General features: G+C 39.8%; 1 long non-coding RNA gene across 1 annotated transcript; it reads right to left on the bottom strand.

Annotated features, from left to right (window-relative positions):
- Window positions 1-7,200: 7,200 nt before the first annotated feature.
- Window positions 7,201-10,524, bottom strand: LOC118122382. The gene is made up of 3 exons (XR_004698462.2): window positions 10,387-10,524; window positions 9,872-10,010; window positions 7,201-7,850 (listed from the first exon to the last, which is right to left on the bottom strand). It is a non-coding gene; the product is annotated as an uncharacterized LOC118122382 (long non-coding RNA).
- Window positions 10,525-12,318: the final 1,794 nt, after the last annotated feature.

Below are 12,318 nucleotides of genomic sequence, written 5' to 3'. Positions count from 1 at the left end.
TGTCCCATTTGTGGAATCTCATTGTTTCAATGATTTGTATTCATTGCCATTGGATTTGTTGGCCAGTGTTATTTCAGTTTCAGAGTTGCTTCCAGTAAAAATGTCAAAACTCTAAAAAGGATATGTTAAATACACAAAGTAGATTGATAGAGATTATTTCCATGTGTATATTTCACAGCATTTTTTGTTAAAAATCTACTATATACAACATATCACTTGAATAGATGGAATTTAAAAATAAAAACTAGTGGATGAATGCACTTTGTAATAATCGTACCAATTCTTACTAATAGACAAATCCTATTAATAATGATAAAGAAGTGCTTTGTGTTGTCATTTAAAAGAGACTAAAGGAGTTTTTACACAAACGCTGTATCTGCAGTAAGTTTCTTTAACTGTGACAGCTCCGGACATTACGGACCACTGAAAAAGTAAGAGGAGGATTTCACACTCCCTCCTCTCTCCCCCATCCATTCATGGCACATTCATCTCTCAACATTTTGTCCTCCCTCTCCTGACTTGCTGCTCCATTTCTCCCGTTATGTGTGGGCACTAACCTCTCCTCGAAGGCGACTGTCATTGTTTTCCATTTGCAACGATTCAAGGCTCTTCAGGCATCTCCAGGCAACACACGGAGGGGAGATGGGGAGACAGGGAGAGGGACAGAGAACCAGGGGCCGAGGCCGGGAACCAAGGATCCGTGGCCAATCTACCATGATGCCTCGCTCTGCAGTTCTGGGAGTGAAGTCAATCTCCCGCTTCATAATTTCGTTACACACATTCAAGCTCAGATGGGCAGGGACACAGCAGCCACTGTAGAAGTCCTACTTTTTATCACCTGTGTGCCCTCTCTGATGTGACCCAGAGGAGCATCTGCTGAAACAGGGCTCCGGGGCCTCAACATAAAAATCTGTTAATGGCTTTAATTTTACTACATTTGTAGAGGAGAGGATAGATTTTACCAGGTGTTTTATTCGTTTTGCACTGGGCACGAAGCTATACATGGAGATTTGCTACTTGTTAAATTTGGTACTTTTTCTGCACATATGTTAAATACATAACCTAAGCCCTCATTCAAATGTGCACAACAACGGGGCTCTGTTTGTAAAATGGCCTTTAATTGTTTATTTTTATTTGGAAAAATTAATTTGACAATTAAAAAAATGCCGCCACCAGATCACACCCTAACGCTTGTCAAAATGTAGGTACTAGTCTTAGTCATGCATACATGAGATCTCAGTACATCACATGCATCTTCACTCTCCGCCTTCATTGGGAGCTCACAAAATCTGACATAAAGACATAAAATCATCAGCCAAAGTACTCAACATTAGCAGTAACACATTTTTGCCGTGACACACACACATATTGCATTTGAAAATTATCTATCTATTTATTTAATTATCTACAAAATTGCTCTTTTAGTCTGACGGACACCCAAAACTATTCAATATGTGTGTGTGTGTGTGTGTGTGTGTGTGTGTGTGTGTGTGTGTGTGTGCGTGCGTGCGTGCGTGCGTGCGTGCGTGCGTGCGTGTGTGTGTGTAGCGCAGAAGACCTTCAAATACTCATGCATGAGAAACAATGGAAGTGCACATATGCTCGTATATGCACCGTTTATAGGTTGCAAAAGTACCTTAAGCTGCATCTGTTGGTGACAGGCAGCACACGCCGCCAGTTTTGTCATTTGGCAGACACACACACGACAACGTGTGACTGCACCATGTTGCTGCAGCTCCACCACAGAGCAAATTACACACTGCAGCAGTCTGAGAGCCATTCCATCTCCTCTCTCCTTTACATTCAGGAAAAGTTCAGAGGCGGCAGTATACGGACCCCTGACAGATTTCAGACTTCCTCTTACAAGCTGATCGTCTCCCACTTCTTCACAAACAAGTACAATATGAGGAGTTCTGATGCAACTTCACCCACTGTTTGGGGTCAAGTTTGATTTAAACCAGCTAGACTCTCCCAGTCAGCAGAAGCGATGGATGAAAAAGAATATATCAAATACAGATGGTATGCACCCTGCAAACTCACCACCTAGAAAACCTAATAACAGCCTCTTTAATGGGTCAAGTCTATGATGGGTTTTATGATGTATTGGGCAATCTTCTGCTCACACCCCGCAGCGCCCCAACCCGGTTTTCCCGACTCCACAACATCCATAAAGACCAACTCTGAGATGCAGCATAAGATGGAGTGGAGACAAAGATGGAGGCAGAAGTAGAGATGGGAGGGGAGGATAGGAAAAAAGACTTATGGGCAATTAAGGAGAAATACACATAATAGTATTGGCATGTGTTGTATCTTCTCACAGTGGCAAAACCATAAACTCTTGGAAAAAAACTATTTGACCGAACCTCATTTGTCAACAGGACATTTAAATCCACTAGATCCAAATTTTCATTAGGATCCATACTAAATTCCAAACACTCAGATATAATTTCCCCTAAATAGCTTCATCAAGATCTATGAATTATTCAGTGTGAAATGAATGAAGGTGTCAAAAGGTTCCTGGATATGTGCCTTTGTATGGAGCCACTGCAAAATGTATTGAGTATTTAATGGTTTCTGTCTTGGCCTATGTCCCATCCTTCTACTAAGTTTTGTGGAAATCCGTTCAGAAGCTTTTGCATAATCCTGCTGACAAACAATGAAATGAACAAATACACTAACGATCGTGGCTGAAACATAAACTCCTTGACAGAGGTCATGTAAGGAGCACTACATAATATATCAACCCTATTGCCCTCGGACAGTGGTTGAATTAGAAAAGCGGGGTCTCCCCTACTACAAACCTCTGGCCTTTTATTCCTGTGGCAAAGTATTTGCTCAGTGATTGTTATTGATCAAAACATTATCTGTCCCCTGCAAAGGGAGGTTTGACAGCCGTCAAACTGAAAATCCTCTTTTCATTTCATCCTCACAAATTCTGCTTTGGGCCAAATTCTGGTGTTTACAAGGGAAGCACCAATCCGACGGTTTCACATTCGCCATTTCTGATATAAAAACTGAGGTTATCTGAGGGTGAAGGGAACACATCAGATACCAGGGTTTCTCTTTTGCCATATTTCATATCCAAAACATTTCCTGCATGAAAACAACTGGTTGTAAGGGTAACACATGATTATGATGGACTGTGCGTGTCCTTGGGCAACCTATATATATATTACTCTAAAATTATATTTGTTATTTTGACCTGTTAAATTACTGTCATTTTAGTTCCTGTATTGCCATGTAGAGCAAAGTATGAAAATGTAGTATATAGAGCCAGATTATATATAGAGAGGCATTTACAACCACACAAAACTGCAGGTTAAACCTTCTGGCCTTATTTTAGGAAAAGTAAATGTTCAAGTCCAACTCTAGGAAGAGTTCCGACTGAATGACCGTGAGTGACAGCGTGTTGAGTCATCGCTGCTTCAGCCAGTTCCTTTTTAATTCTCGACATTTCAGAGAAGGACCACTCCTCCTCGCAATCGTTAGTAAAAAGTATCAGACGGAATATATACCACATAACATCACGTGTTTTAATCTGCTATTTAACTAATTATTCAAACCAATTCATAATCCTGCGACATTTTGAGACTCACATTTACTCCAATATAAAAAAAAGAAATACATACACATTTAAAAATAGCATAAAAATAAATCTCATGGCTAATGGCCCCCATTCGCTCAGGCATGTGTTAACTCTTCCCATGGGGTAATCCTTCATTGATAACTTCTTTATTAGTTTTAATTATATTGTTTTAACCTTTTCATAGTATGTACCATAACACAGAGATCCTTCTTCATCACTGCTGTTATATAAACAAACTTTTTTTTTTTACTTATGCTACAACAGGTTTTCTGAGCCACAAAACATACCACCAATCAAAAGTGCACAACACATCATGTCACTTCTGTAGTGTTTGCTAAGTAACGGTTTTCCCCCGCCCTCACAAATAAGCAGCAGGACAAAGTGTGAAAAGTGCCTCAGCTCAGCAAACCAACAGAGAAGAGGAGAAATCGTTTAAACATTTAAATCTGGCCAGAACCCAATCGGCTTAAAGAGGTCGGTATCAGCGCTGATCTATAACTGATATGACAATCAGATTTTTACTAGTGAAAACCTTTTACACTGGCTTCAGGTTGCAGATTGAAAAGTATCTGGACGCTGCATGTGGTCCAATATGTGGTTTCGGTTATAAATGATTAAAATAAAAACCATGAAACAAGAGGCAGAATCTCCACTAAAACGCTTGACCTACCTTAGCACTGGGTTTGGAGCAGATACAACCCAGTCCAATTAAAATCCATCTTTAGATAGTTCAATAGGAAGTACAGGGCATTTCCACGCTGCAACTGAAGCTCATGGAGAAGTCACACGTGCTCACTGCAGCAGTTTGCAGCGTATTGCCTCATAGTCCCTTTGGACTTCCTCATGTTTAAAACACACAATCTCCATCCTAAAAGCAAATCAGTTATTGATGATTAATTTAAACCCCCGAGAGGAGTTTCTTAAAAACAGAACTGGATTTTCAACGTTTCTGTCTCGCACAGCTCAACTTTATCGCAACTACACTTTTTCTCTCCATCAAACTTTCACACGGACAGATTTCAGAAAGTCTCAGTGAAGATGATGCAAGGACAGTTTGAGATCCTCTTTTACTTTTTTGCTTTTCTTCTCTCAGGTATTTTTTCTTTCTCTATCCGCGCTCAGAGAAAATAACTGAGGTTTTTAAAAAGCAGGTGAGCATATTTTATTCCAATTTTTTTCCAAGTCCAAAACATTATCTATTTTTTACTATGTTATTTCTTAATCTTCCTTTGAAGTTTTAAAAGAGTATTTGCCAATATCTTTCCGTGACATCATTTACAATTTCCTTGTTCTCATAAACTTAAATACTCATCATCCCAAGATTATAATTTGGTGCTTGATTATACATTGTTCTGAGGCTGCTCAGTATTTTAAACACACATTATATCTAATTTCATTATGGAATAATAATCCAACCTGTTAGAAGAATAAGAATATGAGGATTAGGTCTGTTAAATAAACTCTTCACCCAATGTTCAAGATAATGATATAAGACAGATCATCTTGGGATAGGAGACTCAAAGATTAATATTAAGAGAGTGTAAAATATTAAGGTTTTATCTGCTGCTCATCTGTTGTGAGGTTTGTAAAACCAGATTCTTCTTTACATATCTTGAGGCCGAGGTTTCCATTCACTGAAGCCTTTGCTGTACTTTTAAAATTGTAAGTTGAGTTACTGAGATTTTAATTAGTTTTGTCCCATATTTTGAGGTATGGCTCTCATGTTATATCTCTTAATGTTGTCAATGATGATGAACTCAGGTGTAACCTTAATGATGTCACAGATTTTCTCCCTGGGAGGTGTAAGTACAGAATGTCTGGTATAATGTTGCATCTGATAATTGTAAGAGTTAAATTTGCCTTGAAAAGAACAGACTGTACTGCAACATCTGTAAATAAAATATATCCTGACTCACCAGTTTAACACCTCCATAGCACAGCCACTACCAGTGGGCGTGGCAGTGTCGGGGCTCGTAGGCCTAAATAGAATATAAAAATCAGCAACATTTTAAACAATGTGGATTTTCTTTTAAAGTCACTATTGTCTTGCAAAATACCCTCAACTTCCTTATTTCAATTTTACTGTAAGCCATGCAGGGCCCTTTGTGTAACAATGCACTTGTTAAAGACAGGGACCAGAGGGACAGGGGGAGGAAGTTAACTAATGCATCCCAATGCAAGGGTCCTGCAATAAATCATCCTTCACTGAATGAAATGTGGTGTTTATAGTGCTCTTACATTGGATACTGACAGGTTTTACTCTCTTTTGTCCCCCCTGTTTATATGAACAGCTACATAATACAAACACTTGTATGTGAGTGAGTGAGCATCTCGATGACGCTTCTAACATGCGACAGAAACAAATGAACTGAGAGAATACGAATGTTTCAGGTTGACAAAGATGTCAACCTGAAACAGACAACGAGATTCGAGAGCTTTTGGCGAGAAGAGCCGATGCTGTTCTGACAAAAACACAAACGCTAAATGTTTACTGTTCCTGACCTGCCACCTCCCACCTGAATGTTCTGCAAGTTTTCCTGTTGTTGTGATCACATCCGACCGAGACACTCTCCTGCTGTGTTTTTCATTTGTTGAAGGCAAATTTATTCATATCTGAAAACAGCTTTAGATTGTATTGACTTGAGCTCAGAGTACCGAATAAACTGAACCTGAAACCAGGGAACAGGCTAAAGCACAGAAATACACAATTACTGATACACATTTCTGATCATACATGTAAAATCTCAGTATTATATATTATATACAGTTATACCTCACAATGAAACCTACACACACACCTTCCTATGTGTGCTGACACAGACACTGGTCACTCAGTGATATATGTGGAAGGTCAGTCGACTAAACAGTTCCTTTATGTGGCCTGCAGGCTTCAGGGCTCTGCTTTGTCAGCACACAGCTGCTCACCCTTATCAACAGATAGGGAATACCCGCAGAACAGCCTCGGTTAGAAAAGTCATGATGAGTGTGTGTTTGTATAAACACTGAAGTGTGTGTATTTCTGTGTGACGCTACCTCCAGGACAAACTCAGAGAGAGGAAGATACTGGAGTGTGGGAGTGTGTGTGTGTGTAGGCTGGTGTGTATCAGAGGATTATACAGAACGAAATTCTCCTGCCAGTCTGCAGATTTTTTTGTTACATGGCAAACACATCCCATAAAAGTGTTTTGACTATGAAAAGGAACTGAAAAGGGATTAAGGTTAATTTTAACATTTTTTAAGGTTACGTTATGAAAAGGCACATCTTCTAACAAATCCAAACCCCGACGCACAGACATTTATTTTTACATTCATATCGGATGCCATCTGGATTAACAGTGAACCCTTTGATTACTTTGAGATAAAACACAAACAACTAATCTCATTTCTGGCGAGCTCTTCGGATATGGACATGCTATCTCCTTATTTATCATTTTCACGTCCGATGTTTTATTTTTTTCACTTCAAGTACCGTGTTAAGCCAGGAAAATGGAACTTTATGTGCAATTAAAACTTTTAAAAGCAAATTTTTCCTACGGGGGATATCAATCTTATCTGGTTGGAAAATCACCAGTAATTCCTCAATCTGCTCTGGAACTTCAATACATGTTTATATCTCAAATCGGGTATGATTAAGGCTCTTTATTCAGTTGTTACAAATCCTGATCAAGCCCGGCTGTGGTGTATTAGTGTCAGACCTTCCTGCCCTGTCACTTCTACACAGGGTTAAATACTAATTAAATCCAGGTTCAATTCTGCATTTGCTATTTTCAGTGGTGGATTAATGCACATGTGATGTTCTGAGTGTTTACATCAGCAAGATGGTTAAGGTGAGGGACCAGGTTCATGGTTGATGAAGAAAAACCCTTGTGCACAGATGTTTGATGAAGAATGGCCGCATCAAACATCTGGGGGGGGGGGGGCATAATATATGTCACACACATTATTAAAGGTGTCTTTGTCCCTCATTCCCTGACAATGGTAATAAAGGAACATGTCACCTGCTGCAGCACGATGACTCACTGATGTCTCTTTAATAGTTTTTAAAAGTAGTGGGAAAATATTTGTTATTATGGATGAATTCATTGTTGCTTATGATCTTTTTATGGAGTCTGTTGACAGTAAGTAAAATGCAGAACATAAACACAGCCTGGAACACAGTGTGATGACATGCCATAAAGAGCGTTGTTGAGGAGCCCGGGCCATGAGACGGATCATTTCACTGTCAGTCACGTCCCAGTGGAGAAAGGCTTGTCAGACTTTTCAGCTGTGGAGACATAAATGTGTTAAGGTCCAAATGGCAGACACTGTCAAAGACCAACTAAAAATGATTTGAAGATTCGTATTATACATCTGATTCTATGTGGGAAGACGTGGGAGGTGTACTCTGCAACTTTGTTCTGCCTATTAGCTGTGCCCTTCTGTGTTTCCTACACAGAATGTTTCTCTGTCCTCCCACTGAAGCTGCTATTTACCGGCTTGAGATTTTCACTCACATAACAGAAAATGTGAGGATTTTATCACTTTGTGGCACACCTCCATTAAGTTTATGGCTGCGTGAGCAATTACTCCCATGTGGTTTTACTGTGATTAGATGGCCTGGTCTGTCTCATAACATTTTGAGAAACAATGACTATGGTCTTAAGATGCAAATATTATGCAGAAACTGGGAGAAAAAGAATTGCCCTGCACAAAAAAACATTTTTTTTTTAAAGGAGACATCTAGAAAAAGGTTGTAGGTTGATGCAGTTTTTAATAACAGAGTGTGAAGTTATGGATGACAGCCATCATTAATGGATTCTCTGTTTAACATTACAAGAAAAATGGCTTAAACTGAAAGCTCCATTAATCAACATTTGTATTGCAAGAACTAACATATATGCAGTTAAGTTCCCATAGAGATTGAGTCAAAATAAGTTAAATACAATTATTTTCCTCAAAGATGTTGTCTGTCATTGAAAGGGACTCTTATCACACTGATATATGTTTCCATTAAGTTTGATTTCAATTAGTAATTCGATGTCATAAAAATTGGGTGAGACGTTATGATTTCCATCTGAGACTGGCTCACGATTGGTCGAGCTAGTGTATCAATGGGATTTTGACACCGTGGCTCCATTCCCCCCCACCTGATTGCTCTGGCTCAAAAGGATACCATTGGCGCAAAATGGCAGCGTTGGTATCCTGAATATTTTGGCTCAGCTTCTGGATAGTGAGAGGGAGCGGAGACGTGTCGTCCATCTTCATATTTAGTCTATGATATATGAAATTACAAAGGATGAGAGCCTTTCAGTTGTGTGGCATTGATATGACTATAAAAGATGCAGATCAATAAAAGCAGTTGGTCACTGAGTGCCACCTCCACGGCTACAGTCTAAAGTTGTAACTACAATGTGAATATAAATGTCTGGCTGCTAATGAGGGGAAACCCACTGAGACCAATTAGCAAGTGAAAATGAAAGAAACATGAAAACTTCAGTGTGCCTCTGAAATATATTTTTTTTGAAAAAGGTCAACAGGCAACACCGTTGACACAAAAGTAATTGAAAAATCTGTTGTATTAATAATAATTTTTTTGCTTGTACTTGTTGCCAATCTATTACAGCTCTCCCAGGCAGTTAACTGCATTACATGGACATTAAAAAATGGATGGCGGCATTACCACCACCGTCATGTTAATTGCTGAAATTACACAGAGAGGAGAAAGGGGTGGGGGGCATGAGGTGGCAGGTAAGTAAAGGGTGAAAATAGTCCTTGGTTGATGTGGAGCGAGGATGGCAGGATGGGGGAAGTAAAAACTCATTATCAAGTAGCACCTCTTCTGGCTGCTTTTGTACGTGTTGACAACAGAACAGAGCAGGAGGTCGAGAGGAGAGAGAAAAGAGGAGAATTATGATAAAAATGAGACGGTGGGAAAGGAACTACGATCACAGATAAGGAGAAGTGTGGAGACAAAAGGGGAAAGAAATACAATTCAATTTCAGGTTTACTTTCTGGTGACAAGGTGTTACAACATTTATTTTTCCTGTATTTTTTTATACCTCAATTAAAGGTACTTGCGTTGTGCAAAAGTTTTAGCAACTACAAGTAAAGTGAGGATGCTATTAAAAGTAATGACATGTACAGTTTTTTCTGAATTAACTTTGGCTTCTTCCAACAGTCCACAGACATGCAGCTTTGGTTGATTGAGGAATCTAAAAATTAGTGTGAATGTAAGTGTGAATGGTTCTTTGTCTTTGCATGTGAGCCATGTGATAGACTGGTGACCTGTGCAGGGTGTGCCTATACCTCTCGCTCAGTGTCAGATGGGATTGGCTCCATCAGTAGAGATCCGGCTGCAGCAGGACTCATAGCTCTTCACAACTCTGGCTGTATTCTTGGGGTTGTTGTCATGGTAAAGAATCTGAGACCAGACGCCTCCCTTGTGCTGTTGCATGATGGATACAAAATCTAAACATTTATGAGCCTAAAATGTTTTGCACAATGCTGCATATCATCGTTTGTATTACCAGGGTAAGAAGATGTAGTAAGACAGGTGAGGTAATGAGACCTATTACAACTTGGTAATCATATTGTGATTAATTCTTGTAATATTAAAGTTAAAATGCTTAATATTTCCGTCCTGGTTGATGTTGCATCACCCATATGGTATTACATTAATACTACAAGTCCAAGAATTCTGGGTTTACTACTACTTTGTCATATCATGTTATTTTATTAATGTTGGGCCATGAGCAAACACAATCTGATTTCATGCCACAGGTAAGCATGCAGGTAACAGTAAAAGGAGCTGGCGGCCTCACCGTGACCTTGAGGGTGAGCAGCGAATCACCTGCAACTCTTCGTCTAACAGTTCACCACGACTGCTCATCTTGTTCAAACACGTCCCGACCTCTGTCTGCTTTCATAGGAGTATTTCGGATGAGCAACTGCAGCTCGTCGCTGAGCTCAGTGACAAAACGATGTCCTGACATGGCCTTGTCACAATAAAAGCCATCTTGCGGTATGCCAGATTAATCTTTATCACGCACAGCAGCAGGTAGGAAAGGTTGGGTTTGCATTAGCAGCAACTTATTACACCACTGATATAGTGTGACGAGAGAACAGCAAACAGTAAAGCTGATTAAAAATTAAAAACAGTAACGTGTGAATCCCTCATGCATGTGAAGGCTATTTGAATTCCTCATGTGGCTGACAGACTCTGCCCCTGACAATACAAAATAATATGAAAAGAGGTAATAACTAAATAAAATGTGCACCCAATGGAAATTTGAAATGTGAATAGTGTCAAAAACATTTCATGAAATATACAGATAACTTTAATTCGATACCACTTTTCAAGAGACACTGCCTGAACGTTACCTTGGTTTTCCCTAGAAAAATTCTGATTCACTCATTATCAGGGTCCATTACCATTGCTTATCTTTGTCCTCGCTGTTCAGAATGGAATTCTAATGAAGTACTACCGCGGGACAGAGGAGCAGCAGCATCTTTACAAAATGAGGGAAACCAGAGGATTGTACAGGAAAAGGCTTAGTGGGCAAAGAGAAGAACTGTAGAGAAGAATGGAAGAGATGAGAAGTGAGAGGGAAATCAAAGATATGTGGACAGAAGAGGTGATGAAGGGCAGAGAAAAGGAGGAGACAGAAGTGGAAGGCTTCTCTCCTCTCACCTACCTTTCTTCCTGATTAACAGTCACAGGTCACATATGATTAAATTTGAAGATGACTGTTTTTGTGCTATAAAAACAACAGGTATTAGAAGAGCTGTGGGAGTGTGCTGCTTGCAGAGACATGATATGAACTTTCTGTGGCCCAGAGGATTTTTTTCCTGAGTGAGGGAAAACAAGAAATGTCTTTTTTCTATTTCTATGTTCTTTTTAGAACAGCATATATTAGAGCCTTTGAGTTGGCTATAGGTTGTGAGTCACCACAGTGCTTCATCAATAGGTGACAGAGGGTAACTAAACAGGAATGTGGAAATGTCACAGATTATTACTTTTACAGGCATGAATGCTCAAATCTCAAAACAATGCAGCTGTCAAACGGTGTGTGTGTGTGTGTGTGTGTGTGTGTGTGTGTGTGTGTGTGTGTGTGTGTGTGTGTGTGTGTGTGTGTGTGTGTGTGTGTGTGCCACCAAGTGACACAGATTGGAGCACAAACCCAGTTATATGCTCACATCAACAAAACGCAGCTTCTGCAGAGCTATAAAATCAGTCTCCCTTCCCCAGAGAAACGGCTCAGCCTCTGACAGAGCTGTAGTCAAGATCACGTTTGTCGAGCTGATGTCAAATGTGCGACTGGAGCAGAAAGTCTAACGTGGTCTGAAGACGACAGAGATGAATCCAAGGCCACAGAGCAAACAAGACTGATCAGCTTCAAATAGATCCCGCAATCAAATCATTTTTAACTTTAGTTTTAGTTTTTTGGATGCTGTGACAACAATATGTTCAGCTGGGGTCAGACTAAGGGAGTTTTAAAATGCTAACACATTAAAATCAGGTTGCATCTTCACGCAAGGAAAAACATCTCAATACACAAGACAAGATTTCAAAATAATGGTGCATCACTCACATGATCTCATGGGGAAGCAGATCTAAACAAAATGGAGACTCTGGTGCAGCTATAAAGTGAGTATAAAAATGGCCGTAGACCGCGGCTCTCAAAAAGTGAAGCCAATGCATTAGTGAAACCTGTATTCTCCAGACTGACCAGCAGAGGGTGAACCCCCAGGTG

This window comes from Hippoglossus stenolepis, chromosome 15, assembly GCF_022539355.2.
Source record: "Hippoglossus stenolepis isolate QCI-W04-F060 chromosome 15, HSTE1.2, whole genome shotgun sequence".
NCBI lineage: Eukaryota > Metazoa > Chordata > Actinopteri > Pleuronectiformes > Pleuronectidae > Hippoglossus > Hippoglossus stenolepis.
The sequence above is the reverse complement of the archived record's forward strand: the minus strand, read 5'-3'. Positions and strand labels throughout refer to the sequence as shown.